Source organism: Diadema antillarum, unplaced genomic scaffold (assembly GCF_040938485.1).
Source record: "Diadema antillarum isolate AM-2024a unplaced genomic scaffold, OU_Dant_1.0 seq00001673_RagTag, whole genome shotgun sequence".
NCBI classification, from domain to species: Eukaryota; Metazoa; Echinodermata; class Echinoidea; order Diadematoida; family Diadematidae; genus Diadema; species Diadema antillarum.
Genome location: NW_027272369.1, coordinates 197851 through 211040, shown reverse-complemented (window position 1 = coordinate 211040; position 13190 = coordinate 197851).

The following is a 13190-nucleotide window of genomic DNA, read 5'->3' as shown; positions in this document are numbered from 1 at the left end:
ATGACATAGGACAAGTGTTACAGGTATGGAAGGTTGACATAAGTGATTATCCATGTCAAAGCATGTTTATGCAAACTGAACTGATGATGATAAATTAGAGGATGACAATATTTATGACATCGTTAGGCTCTCCCATTTATTGCTTCTTTTTTGTTGCTTGTCTTCACATTTTTGTTTTATTTAAGAGTGACATAGATAAATGCTAATAATGACTTTTGATGTCATAGAATACAATCGCAACTTGCAATAGGCAAATTACGCTTTTAGTATCGTAAAGGTGGACAAAACTCTAATCCATAACTGCATGGTCATCCAAGCGCTATTTGATTTAACTCATTGTTATTTCAGACTGATTGTTGTGAGTATGCCTGAAATTATAATCGCCACTAACACAGAACCGAATGATAATGATGACGGAGCTGTGCTTTGTCATTCTCATTCTCCATAAAATGAACAGCCAAACTGTTGCCCGAAACCAAAGATAACAAAACGGAAGAAACTAAGGAAAAGCCCTGCTCGAATGAATCCATGGAAGGGACAGATGGGACCAAAGACAGCGTCGAAGGCGAAATTGGTAAATATTCGTACACCTTTGGTGCGAACAAATCTTTCATTCCAAAAGAAAATTCTAAAGAATGACATATGAGCAATTTGATTGATGCATACAGCCTTCATTTCCCAAGGAACCACTGTATAGTAAAGAATGCATGTACAGCCTAATTTTGTTTTCAAAAGGAAGTCAGGTAATTCGGACTCGAAAAATAAAAGCAAAGGATCGCCAGTGGCGATGGTTTAGCGTGTTTACTGGGACCATCTATCTTTCAAACTAGCATGGGGACGTTGACGACATGTATACTGTGAGAATATTAATTCATTCATCTCATTCATTTGCGCAGCATAAAATACATGGAAGATTTACTTTCAATCGCTTAGAAAAAAAAAATCAATGAAATTAAGAACACACCTAGATGTGTGACGTAATGACACGTTTAAGATATTAGTATGTATGTAAGTATAATATGTTTCTTTTTTTTACGTTTAGGTACACTCATTTGCATTTTCTTAATGTCACACAAGCAAAGAAAGAATAAAAAAAAATAGACCTCTTCACCCATGATGCTGTCCAATAGAATATGTCAGTCTGTATGGCTGGCTAAAATACATATATTATTCACAGTGGCGAATCCAGAGGGAGATGCAACCGGCGCACGCCCCCCTTTATTTGTCGCTAAAAACAAAAGAAATAAAAGGGAAAAATGAAATGAAACACGGAAGTGTACCAAATAGTAGTCGAATGAAAAAAAAAAAACAATATTTACATTGGTCTGACAGTGTTCGTTGCTGATTTTTTTTTTTCACGTCAATCGTTATTACTAAATTCACTGCTCCTCTGATGTGCAAATCAGAGGATCATAAAACAGAGCAGAATGACACCGAATCAGGACTGACAATGAAACAGGAAGACGTGGAAGTAGCCAGCAGCGAAGATGAAGAAGATGTAGGTTTGGGTAAGTATTTCTCGCTGACCACAGTGTATTTCAAAGGGTCATGATTTTAGAGACGTCTAATACTTAATTTCTTTGATATCTTAGTCCTCCTTTACAAAATCTTTAGAGGCCACAAACTCCAAAAGCAAAACTAATAACTATAATTTATCTTTCCTCAAGCTGTTTTGATGTTGGTGATTACATCAATGATTATGGAGGTTACAGTAATGTTGGATTTTTAGTTGTTCTCTTTCATGTGTGTGTATGTGTGTGTGTGTTGACATAATTGCTATTATATATTATATCTATTATAGATATTTATCTTCCCTTTTTTCTCTCCTTATTTTTCAGTATACGTTTTAGTTTTTGCATTGTTTTCTGACATAAAAATGAAGAACAATATGCCATGAAAAATAAAACAGCATGAACGCTTATGCACGCTATACAGTATGTAATTCTGTGGCAATCTGAGACTACAATAAAAACCTGAATAATGTATGTATGTATTGATGCATTCGTCTGACAACTTTCCAAATCTATTCGGAAATCAAAATTGCCCATTTTGTCTCAGATTAATGGCTTCTTGTCAAATTGTTGCAACAAAGCTGAAGTTTTGATTTGCTGTCAAGTCGATATCAAGGGTTGAATGAAAATGGGTATCTTCTTTGGAAATCTGACAACACTAACCTTCAGGATAAATGTAAAACCTTAATTTGAATTTAGTTCTTGAGTTGTGTTGGAGTTGTTGAGTCTGTTCAGTAGCTTTTGTTATTTAGTTATTTTTGTTTGTATCTTGTACTTGTTAATTGTGTTAACAATAGGAACTAGGTCAAAACATTTAAGTAACAACAGCAACATTTTTTTTTTGTTACATGTAGTCAGCAGCATAACCATCGAAGAAATCGAACTCATCAGGAAGTATGCCGACCCGGAGGTGGTGCGACGTATGGCTGTAGACTTGAAGCTTGATAACCCGAGGTCGGTTGATGATGAAGACATCGTTCGGGCGCTGGAAAGCGAGAGAGGATGGAGGAGAAAAGGACAGCGATCAAGGATCAGGAGAATGCTTAAAAAAAACGAATCCCAGATACGGTAAAAACCACCTTCTATTTCGAATTGGGTGTAGTATTTATCTTTTTAATCTTAAAGACTGGTTAATATTAATTGTGAAGCGTCAATCCCATAGGCAATCCAAATTATGGATTCTATTTATTTCGTATTATATTCTGAATAGACTGATTTTACTTAGAATCACTTAAAACATTTCAAGCTGGGTTATAGACACAAAAAGTAATAATATCTAACAAAGCTTACTCATCTATGAAACTTTAAGGTGTATTCCTGTCGCTGAAAAGAAATAATAATCACTGTAACACAGAGCTGTTCAGCTATTGGAAACAAAGCGATTTCTATCTACAACATTCAACAGGTCCTTATGTCATTGAATCTAGAGTAAAGAACCATCGTATATCTCCTTTTGTTTTGACTGTACACTCGTTGTCCTTTTATGACAAATTAATTTCACTAGGAATTTATATGAGGTATATGAGAATTGAGTATATGAATATAAGAACGACCCAAGTCCATGGAAGACCATTTCGAGTAACCTAAAAAAAACCTTCATATCTTTTGTATTTGTCCAATAATATTCTATTTAACTGTGATGGGAAGGCAACATTGTCTATACAAACTAAAACATATATCATTATGAGAATTAGCATTTACATTAATTGTGGAGAGGCCATTTTGTGTGGTGGACTTGGGTCGTTCTTTGATTCATATACATGGTATTCTGCTATAGAGATGAGAGAAGGATGAGAGAGGGCGCTATTATAATGAATGTAAGAATGACCCAAGTCCTTCATTCTTACATTAATGTAAGATTTAACTCATTCATTTCAGGCACTTCCGGGGGTAATAAGGATTTATCATTTATACACAAGATGAGTCCTTGCATAAGCTACAATTTCCCATGTCAAACTGAATTTGGCCAAAAATTGGACTTGGGTCGTTCTTATATTCAGGTCTTCAATTGTAATGTAGGGAATTAGTCCGGCAGCCAAACCCAGATTTGGGGGCTAAGGTTGCATTGGAATGTTATATATCTTTTTAAAGTGATATCGAATATTTAGACCTTTTATTTTATCAACCGACATGCTGCAGGTCTGTCAGCATTGAGCAATTTGAGATATACGCGGAAATCCAAGATGGCCGCCGGTGGCCATCTTGAAAATGCTATTTACTTACTTTTAACCCCCCCCCCCCCCCCCCCCCAGCATACCAAAAATGGACATTGAAGGTTTTTAGGGATGGCGAATTCAAATCTGAGGTTAGTTTCAGGATATTACTATGTTTTGGTGTCTTAAAATATGATGGCGGCCATTTTTCAAGATGGCCGCCATATAAACATGCTGTAGTGAAGACTGTGTAGAAGCGCGCGAAAACCTGACTTATTTAAGTTTTCCCTTTTTTGACAAGGGAGGTGCACAATGTAGAAAAAAAAAATATGAAGATTACGGCTTAAAGCTTAGATTCATTGATATGACAGGTTAATACTGCTATAACGAAGTCGCTTATAACGAATGACTGCTTACAACGAAAGCAATGCTAGCTGAAGTCCCGATTCTGTGTAAATACACACCTATAGCACAGGGATTCTCATACAATGAAATTCGCTTATGAGAACGAAGTATTTTATGTGATCCCAAGCATTTCGTTCTAACTGTAGTATTATCAGAAGTATTTCAAAATAGTCATGTTGCTTTTCTGTATAAATCATTGGTATACACATAATTTCAAGGTATCTTATTGATATGATTTTTTAAATTACTTCTGTTCTGTAACGGCTCATTATTCTTGTCACAATGACCAAACGAGAGAGGCAAGAGATATTACCAGCCATCCAGAAGAAGCAGATGAAATAGATGCATAAGCAGTTAGTATCTTCAGGAAAAAGACTGATATTCAGGAACATGATCAATACATCTGAACCAGTAAAGTAGTAGACAAACTTAAATATTTGGTTCTTGCCAGAACAGAAGATCTGTTTTATCACCTATGCCTGTAGCAGTGTAACCAATGGTGACACTACAAGGGAACAAGCACTTCATTCAGGTACTCTTCTGCAAGGACAGATCCTCCAACAGCAGGGTGATGTAAAGAAAAAAAAAAAAACTTCAACAGTCATTAAGGTTTCAGTTTGATCATTATATTGTATCACCCAAAAGAGATTACTTTCAAAACAATCAAGAAGTATTTCATAAACACATGTCAAAAAGATACCATGAAATTATATACCAATAATGTATACAAAAAAGCAACATGACTATTTTGAAATAGGCCTACTTCTGATAATACCAGGGGCCGTGGAACGTTTGTCATTTTTTTTTTTTTTTTTTTTTGGGGGGGGGTGTCAAGGTCATGCCCCCCCCCCCCCACTCCCCCCGAGCGACCGAGCCGAGCAAGAGGGGGAGGGTGTGGGTAGTCCCCCTCCCAGGGTGATAACTTTTTGCATTTTAATGTTGTAAATGGCGCGATTTGATGCGTGTTTTTGCGCGTTTTATGGGCTTGCAACGGCCACACTTATTTGATTAAAGGACAAGTTCACCTTCATAAACATATGGATTGAGAAAATGCAACAATATTAGTAGAACACATCAGTGAAAGTTTGAGAAAAATTGGACAATCGATGCAAAAGTTATGAATTTTTTTTAATTTTTGTGTTGGAACCGCTGGATGAGGAGACTACTACAGCATGTGAGTCATATGCGTACAACAGTATAAAGAAAATGTAAAAGAAAATTCAACATATTTTCATTTTGTTCGCATAATAAAAGAGCACTTGACTTGCCTCTTTCTAAAGGCAGGGGGGATATTATGTGACCGTGCACCTCAAAACGAACATAAAGTCGCACACACTGATTTTGCGTGAGGACTGAAAATAAGTGAAATGGCTCAACCTAGCCGAACTTGACTTTTTCATATTTTCTGAAAGAGCGGGTCTTCTTTTACATTATGCTAAAATTTGGTGTCATATAACGGGCAGGAAAGTGTGTTTTTTTAGCAGTTTATCTCGAACATTTTTGGTAGAATAGTATGATTAGGTGTGTCTTTAGAATCCCTTTTTCATTTCTGAAAAACCTTGTCCACACTCTTCACTTTCAACTCTAATAACTTTTGAAAAGATAGTGCTACTGCTTTGAAAGTTGGCATTGATTATGGACAGAATGTGTTAATGAGGCATGCCTAATTTCGGATTAATCTGATAATCCCTTCATTGTTGTTACTCTGGTGGTTTACTTCCTGTTTTTTGTCCCATTCATCGCACAGCCAGCACGGTTTGGTAAAGATTAAGCGCTTGAATAGTCACTGTACTTCAGAGCCTCTTTTCTCAGTTCACACTTTTCCTGTGTTTGTGCTTTCTTTCCAATATTTAGTTATGTTAGGAGAGTCCATTTGATTTGAGTTATACATCATTTTAAAGCTTAAAGTCTGCTCTTTCAGAATATGGACTTAACTAAAAATTCATGTCTGGTGACTTTTTGTTTGTTTTGAGGTGCAGAGTCACAATTACCCATAACATTTGTCGGTAACGAGTCAGGGGAATGTGTACTTTTTTCAAAAGATGGAATTTTGTGAAATTCTCTTTATATTTTCCTTATATTGTTGTACGCATGTGACATCTAAGTTATTCATACACTGCAGTAGTCTTCTCATCCAGCGGGTACTGTACAAAAACTTCCAAAACTCATAACTTTTGAACGGATTGTCTGATTTTCCTCAAACTTTCAATGATGTGTTCTACTAATATTGCTACATTCTCTCAATCCTTATGTTTATGAAGGTGAACTTGTCCTTTAAGGTAGCAGGGTATTTTGATGTGAATTATATTGAACAACTTGCCTATAAAGACACTATTAGTAGCATTTGAATAAACTTCTTGTATTAATCATTACAATGAATTTCATGAACGCTGTCTGTTGTAAAGCAATCAAACAGAAAAAGCATGCACACGTCGAGGGTGTACATAAGGGACTTTCTTCTTCCACACTTAGGTGATTTTACTTTTTCAGACCTGAAATTCAGCGATCTGGTGCAAACTTTTGTTGCAATACTTGGAGTTTTTTATAGCTCCCCCTCCCCCCCCAAAAAAAAATAATAATGGAAATAGCAAAATCACGGGATTTAGCTATTATTCCGCGTGTACATCACCTGTGTGTATGTACAAAGTCTAATGAGGTAGAGGGGGAGGGTGTGGGAGGGGGATGTCCCCTCCCACTCGACGGAGCTATTGAGTTTTTGAAATTGAAATAAAGCGATCTGAGGCACAATTTTTGTGGGAAATTCGGAAATTGTCATTCCCCAAAGTGTACTAAGTCTATAGAGGGGACCTATCAACGGGGGGGGGGGGGGGGTGTGGGGTGGGGTGGCAAGATACCTCTCCCACATTCGAGGGAGGGGTTTTTTCTCATTTTTATAACTGAAATTCAACAATCTGGCGCAACTTCTTTTGGAATATCTGAAAATTTGTCAAACAGAGACTGAAGTGCAAGTCTGTAGGAGGAGACATAGCAGGATGATGTGGGAGGGGATAAGCCCTATTCTCCCTCCTACGTGAGGGAGATTCTGTATTTTCTGATTGCACTTAAACGTTTTTGTGCACACATTTTGTGGCATATATTTGGAAATCTCGAAGTGTAGCCAACGTCTACTTGTTTGCACGGAGGGGGAGGGGGGGGGGGGGGCAAATAGGGAGAAAGCATGCGAGAGTGCTATCCTAACCCTTCCGTACGAGGAAGATTTTGCCTTTTTAAAATTGAAATTGAGATCTATATTTCTCAATCTTTATATTTTTTGTTTTACATTATACACCTCCCTTGTCCAAAAAAAGGGAAAACTTAAATGATAAGTCAGTTCAGTCGCGTTTCTACATAGGTCTAGTCTACACTACAGCATGTTTACATGGCGGCCATCTTGGAAAATGGCCGCCATTTTAAAGACATCAAAACATAGTAATATCCTGAAACTAACCTCAGATTTGAATTCTCCATCCCTAAAAATCTTCAATGCCCATTTTCGATGTGCTGGGGGGGGGGGGGGGGGGTTAAAAGTAAGTAAATAGCATTATCTTTTAATATCAATTAAAGTAAAAAAAATATAACATTCCAATGCAATCTTACCCCCCATGGCTACCGGACTGAATATGGAATATTGTAATGTATTCAATTTTATCATTATTAATTGTTAAATGTTCAGAAAGCAGTCACAGGAATTCAAATAATTGTAAATATTTGACGTGTTTGCATATTGTGGATTATAGCTTATTGTAATAGTCATCTCTTTTTGGTAACTGCGCCTTTATTAAAACGTTATCGCTGTCCATGTCTGTGTCTTGACTTGTAACACCTGGCATGGCTTAGGATTATGATGATGATGACTATTATATTCGCTGGAATTCATTAGGCCTATAGGCCTACACAATGTACATCCATCCTTACATGTAAGTAAGCCGAGTCTCATATCACGTGATATGTTCCTGTTTGATGTAAACATAAAATAGGTCTATAACAAGCCTTATGTTCACCATTGCTCATTGATTTCAACTCCGATAATAATGTACAATACACTTCATTCCACATTGCATCAAACGCGCTTGATGGGTTTTGAGTGAATATTGCAAGATTCGGGTACGTTTCGTACAATCTGTAAATGGAACGAAAATCAAAACAAACGAATATCTATCAAGAATACTCCCTCAACTGCCCTTGATCATGATGTACAGCGCGTTATACATATGTGACCGTGCACCTCAAAACGAACATAAAGTCGCACACACTGATTTTGCGTGAGGACTGAAAACAAGTGAAATGGGTCAACCTAGCCGAACTTGACTTTTTCATATTTTCTAAAAGAGCAGGTCTTCTTTTACATTATGCTAAAATTTGGTATCATACAACGGGCAGGAAAGTGTGTTTTTTAGCAGTTTATCTCGAACATTTTTGATAGAATAGTGTGATTAGGTATGTCTTCAGAATCCCTTTTTCATTTCTGAAAAACCTTGTCCACACTCTTCACTTTCAACTCTAATAACTTTTGCAAGGATAGTGCTACTGCTTTGAAAGTTGGCATTAATTATGGAAAGAATGTGTTAATGAGACATACTTAATTTCAGTTTAATCTGATAATCCCTTCACTGTTGTTACTCCAGTGGTTTACTTCCTGTTTTTTGTCCCATTCATCGCACAGCCAGCACGGTTTGGTAAAGATTAAGCGCTTGAATAGACACTGTACTTCAGAGCCTCTTTTCTCAGTTCACACTTTTTCTGAGGTTGTGCTTTCTTTCCAATATTTAGATAGGTTAGGAGAGTCCATTTGCTTTGAGTTATACATCATTTTAAAGCTTAAAGTCTGCTCTTTCAGAATATGGTCTTAACTAAAAATTCATGTCTGGCGACTTTTTGTTTGTTTTGAGGTGCACTGTCACATATGATACACGTAGCAGTTAACGCTGATAGTTTGGTTAATATTGTTATGTAATCAGGGCGGTAACGAGAGCTATTGTTGACGCGACGCATACAATCATGAATGTCAGTGTACGTTGCAAACAGGTATCGTAAGGCATCCGGGGGCTCACGTCTTTTACCTGTAGGCCCTACATTGACAAATTTGTCATGTGCACTGCTAGTGAATTCTTAAACGTACGATTCACCATGTGGTACTAGGCGAGTTGGTAGCCCTGTGATTAACGGTTTGTTAACGAGGAAATACGTTCGAATTATTCCAATAACCAGTCGTAGTTGACATCTCCCCCCCCCTCCCCTACCCTTCCGTCCGTTGTTCTTGTTGTTATCTACAGTCTTTCAGCGGGCTATGATGCTATGATCTCTCTTCCGTCGTGAGCGTAAATAAACGTGATGTCAACGGGATGATGTCATAGAATGTAACGTGTTGAATGTAAAGCGTGATGCGAAGTTGAATGGCTTTCCATGAAAATGCGGCTTTGAAGAAATGCCTTTCCTGCTCCTCATACACATCCAGGTTTGCTAATGCATTGTTTCACATGTTTGGTTGTTCACAGAGGAGCTTCTTGCGGAGAAAAGATACAACGTAACCTTCAAAGCTGAGAGTCCTCGACTGGCCATGCGCCTACTCATGACAGATGTCTATCCATTCGCAAAAGCTTTGGGTTACAACATACGTCAGTTGAGCCAATTCCTGGTGGATCATTCCTTAGAAGCAAACAAAAAAGGAACAAATGAAGTTATACGACAACAATATGATTTGCAAAAGGGGGCATCTACAGCTGCGAAACGTCAGAATAGGACAGTGCTACCCAAGCTACTGAGAGAGTGCGGTTTTACAGAAATAGCCCGATCATTCTATTTTGGTAAGTAGGTAATTATGGATGTAAAATGAAAAATGAGATGACTTTCCTCTAAAATGATAGAAACAAACCATTTGTAAACTGACCACCTAAACTTATCTGAGGTATTGAAACAGTTATTCAATATAGACCGTGCAACACTATTTATCATCTTAGAGGAGAGCAATGGTCAATATGCCCAATATGAACGAAAAATGCAGAATTGTGCAAATTTAAAAAGTTTAAAGCTGAATCCTCATCTCGACCAATACCATACTATCCCTTTAAGATATTAGAACATTTTACGATAAGAAATTATTTATGTGATAGCACATCAAATGCAATGCACACTTATAATGATATACATGTAGGTCTATACTAGTATAATTATGGTCATTAAAGCAACGATATTTTGGTCCAGAAATGATGACTACAATGTGTGATATGAAGATAAAAGAAATCATTGTGACTGTAACTGATATTTCTGATATATAAAATGACAATCAGCTGTTACACTGCCCTAAGAAGATTTATTTTGGACTCGAATCTGTATTATAGATTTAAGTATATCCCATTTTAATGCATTTTGTTGATATATCAATAATTGCCATTGGTCTCGTTTGAACCGGGAGAGAATGTCTGATATTGATCTAAGATATGTTACCTTAACAAGATACATGAGCGAATCTCATCCGTAGCCTCCTTAAGGGAAAGTCAGATTTCGATGAGAGTACCAGGTATCTGATGTCCGCAGCAACACAAATTAAAACTGCCCATGCTGGACATCAAAATACTATAACGAGGCCGAAGCAATAAGCGTACTATGGCAGCCATCCTGCACTGGGGGTGGGGCTGGGAGGCCCCCGCCCCCTCCATACTTTTGGCGATTGCATCGCGACCACAGGGAATTTCGGATTCTCGCTTCATGACTTTTTCCCCTGAAGTCTTGCGCACATTTTGATACCACATTTGTCCATATTGGACCTACCTAGGGGGTGTTATGGGCCATTTAGTATGCGCATGTCATTAAAACGGCTAATCACTGCATATTTGTACAGTTACATACTGTCAATAGACCATGGCTTGCATAACTTAATAAATTTTGCTCAGGAATTGGTTTTCCACTTGGTTCATGCTTGTATATTGTTCTTAATTAAATTGGGCAAAGTGTAGAAACAATGATATGCATTAGGAATATAAAACAATACAAAACAGAAGAAATAAAAACAATACAAAACATAACAAAGTTGTTTTTTTCTCTTTTTTATCTCTCTCTGATTTATTTCACATTTGGGAAACATTATTCTTCATTATTACACAGTTTTCATGTAATTTTGTACTTGTTTAGGCTGAAATTATGAAAATATTCCCCAAATGCATACAATACGCATTATGAATAATGAATTAGCTAATTATGAAAAAAATTGCATAATTGATTAAAATAAATTACACCATCAGATTCAGCACGCGAAGATCTATCAGCATGCAAATTTTCAAGTTCATCAGACACTGCGTTTCCGAGATCAATGGGGGGGGGGGGGGGGGGGTAGTAAGGGTTAAGTAAGGGTTAAGATCTTTTTGAAGGCATTAGATGATGTTGACCGTAAGGAAACATAACATCTGGAAAAATGATTTCTATATGTGAATTTAAGTAAGAAATGTGAGAAGCTCAATTACGTAGAATTAATAATGATATTCATATACTCTAATTGTTTTGCATATTATTGTATTGAAGTACTCTTTTCAGACAGGATGATTATGATCTTACAGGCAATAATGGTATCATCAGTATGTGAATGTCTTCTTCTCAAAGTGGGTGTGTTAAAATGCAAAAGAATATAGCCATTTATTGCCGCGTATACTAACTATTCTCATAAAGATTGCATAATATTCATCAATAGTGCAAAATATAATTCTGTAAGAATAATGCGGTACGGCATGTATGTATTTCTCTGGATATGTATGTTACTTCCATACTGTTGACTGATGGTAATATCCAACAAGGCGCTACGTATTTATTCGTTATTAATCTGCGTTTTCGAACAGAGCTTGACAGTGGTGAAGGTCTTTACACCCGTAAAAGTGATTATTCTCCGTAGAGATACGTATTAGAATAAAACATTACACATTAAATGAATTTCAAGAAGATATTAGCTTTCAGGTTTCATGTTCAGATAAATCAACTTTTCAAGTTTCAAGTTTCAAGTTTCAAGTTTATTTCATATTTCCATTTCTCAGTGATGGGATCACAAAATGTTTGACAATAAAACAAAAGTACAAAACATATACAACCATATCTTATGTTTGAAGAAAAAAAGACAAACTAACATTACACACAAATATAAATGGTCATTTTCATCTGAGGATATCACAAATAAATGTCAGAAATATGATGGGGCCTACATAAAAGCAATGACGCTTGTAAAAACTGTAGGTTCCCGAATTTATAGGCGTGAAATTATACGGAGAACGGACATGTTTATCTCGACCAACTTAAATTGTACCAGTGCAAAATCAGTATTAAAAACGAACTATCGAACCACATGAATACTTTAGTATCGCTTAAACGAGACTGTACATATTTCGCCGTGTTTACACACACACACACACACACACACACACACACACAAAGTGCTATAACGGTATCGTCAAATAACTTGGAGCTGCAGACAAAGACAAAAGACTGGGGGTATTAAAAAAAAGAATGCTGCTAAGAGCCGGGTAGTGTGTATCCACTAAGTAATTGCCGGTTTAGTTTGCGTTTGAAAGTGAATAAGGATAAGGAAGAAGTAATATCTTGAGGGAGGTCATTCCAGTATCTGGGTCCAGTAAACATAATTGTTTTCTTTGCAAAAAATAGTGCGAGTACGGGGAAGGTGATAGGCGTTACTCTGACGAGTGGGGTAGCAATGAAAAGAGCGATTTCTTTTGAACATGTAAATAAAGACGGATGGTAATTCATTAGTTGTTAGTTTATACATGAAAATTCCAAGATTAGATAACTTTTGAATAGATAACTTTTGATAACTTTTAGATAACTTTTGAACTAAGTCCTCACCAAAGAGTATAGAAGCGCACCCAGTGCACCAAGAGGGAACACTCTCTCGATTTTACACGTAAACGGGCGTAGTATATGCAAAGGAGCCCAACGGCTGTCATTTTAGATGCAAACCGCTGGATCGCAGAGCGTATATCACGTGGCCGTATAGAGTAAACTCTGCCTCCCTTTCATTTTCTTCTTCTTCTTCTTCTTCTAAAAAAAAAAATTGGCTGCATTTCAGTACAAAGGCTGCAATAATAGAGTAGATTTGACCTGTATTATTGATTATAATGGGTATGAG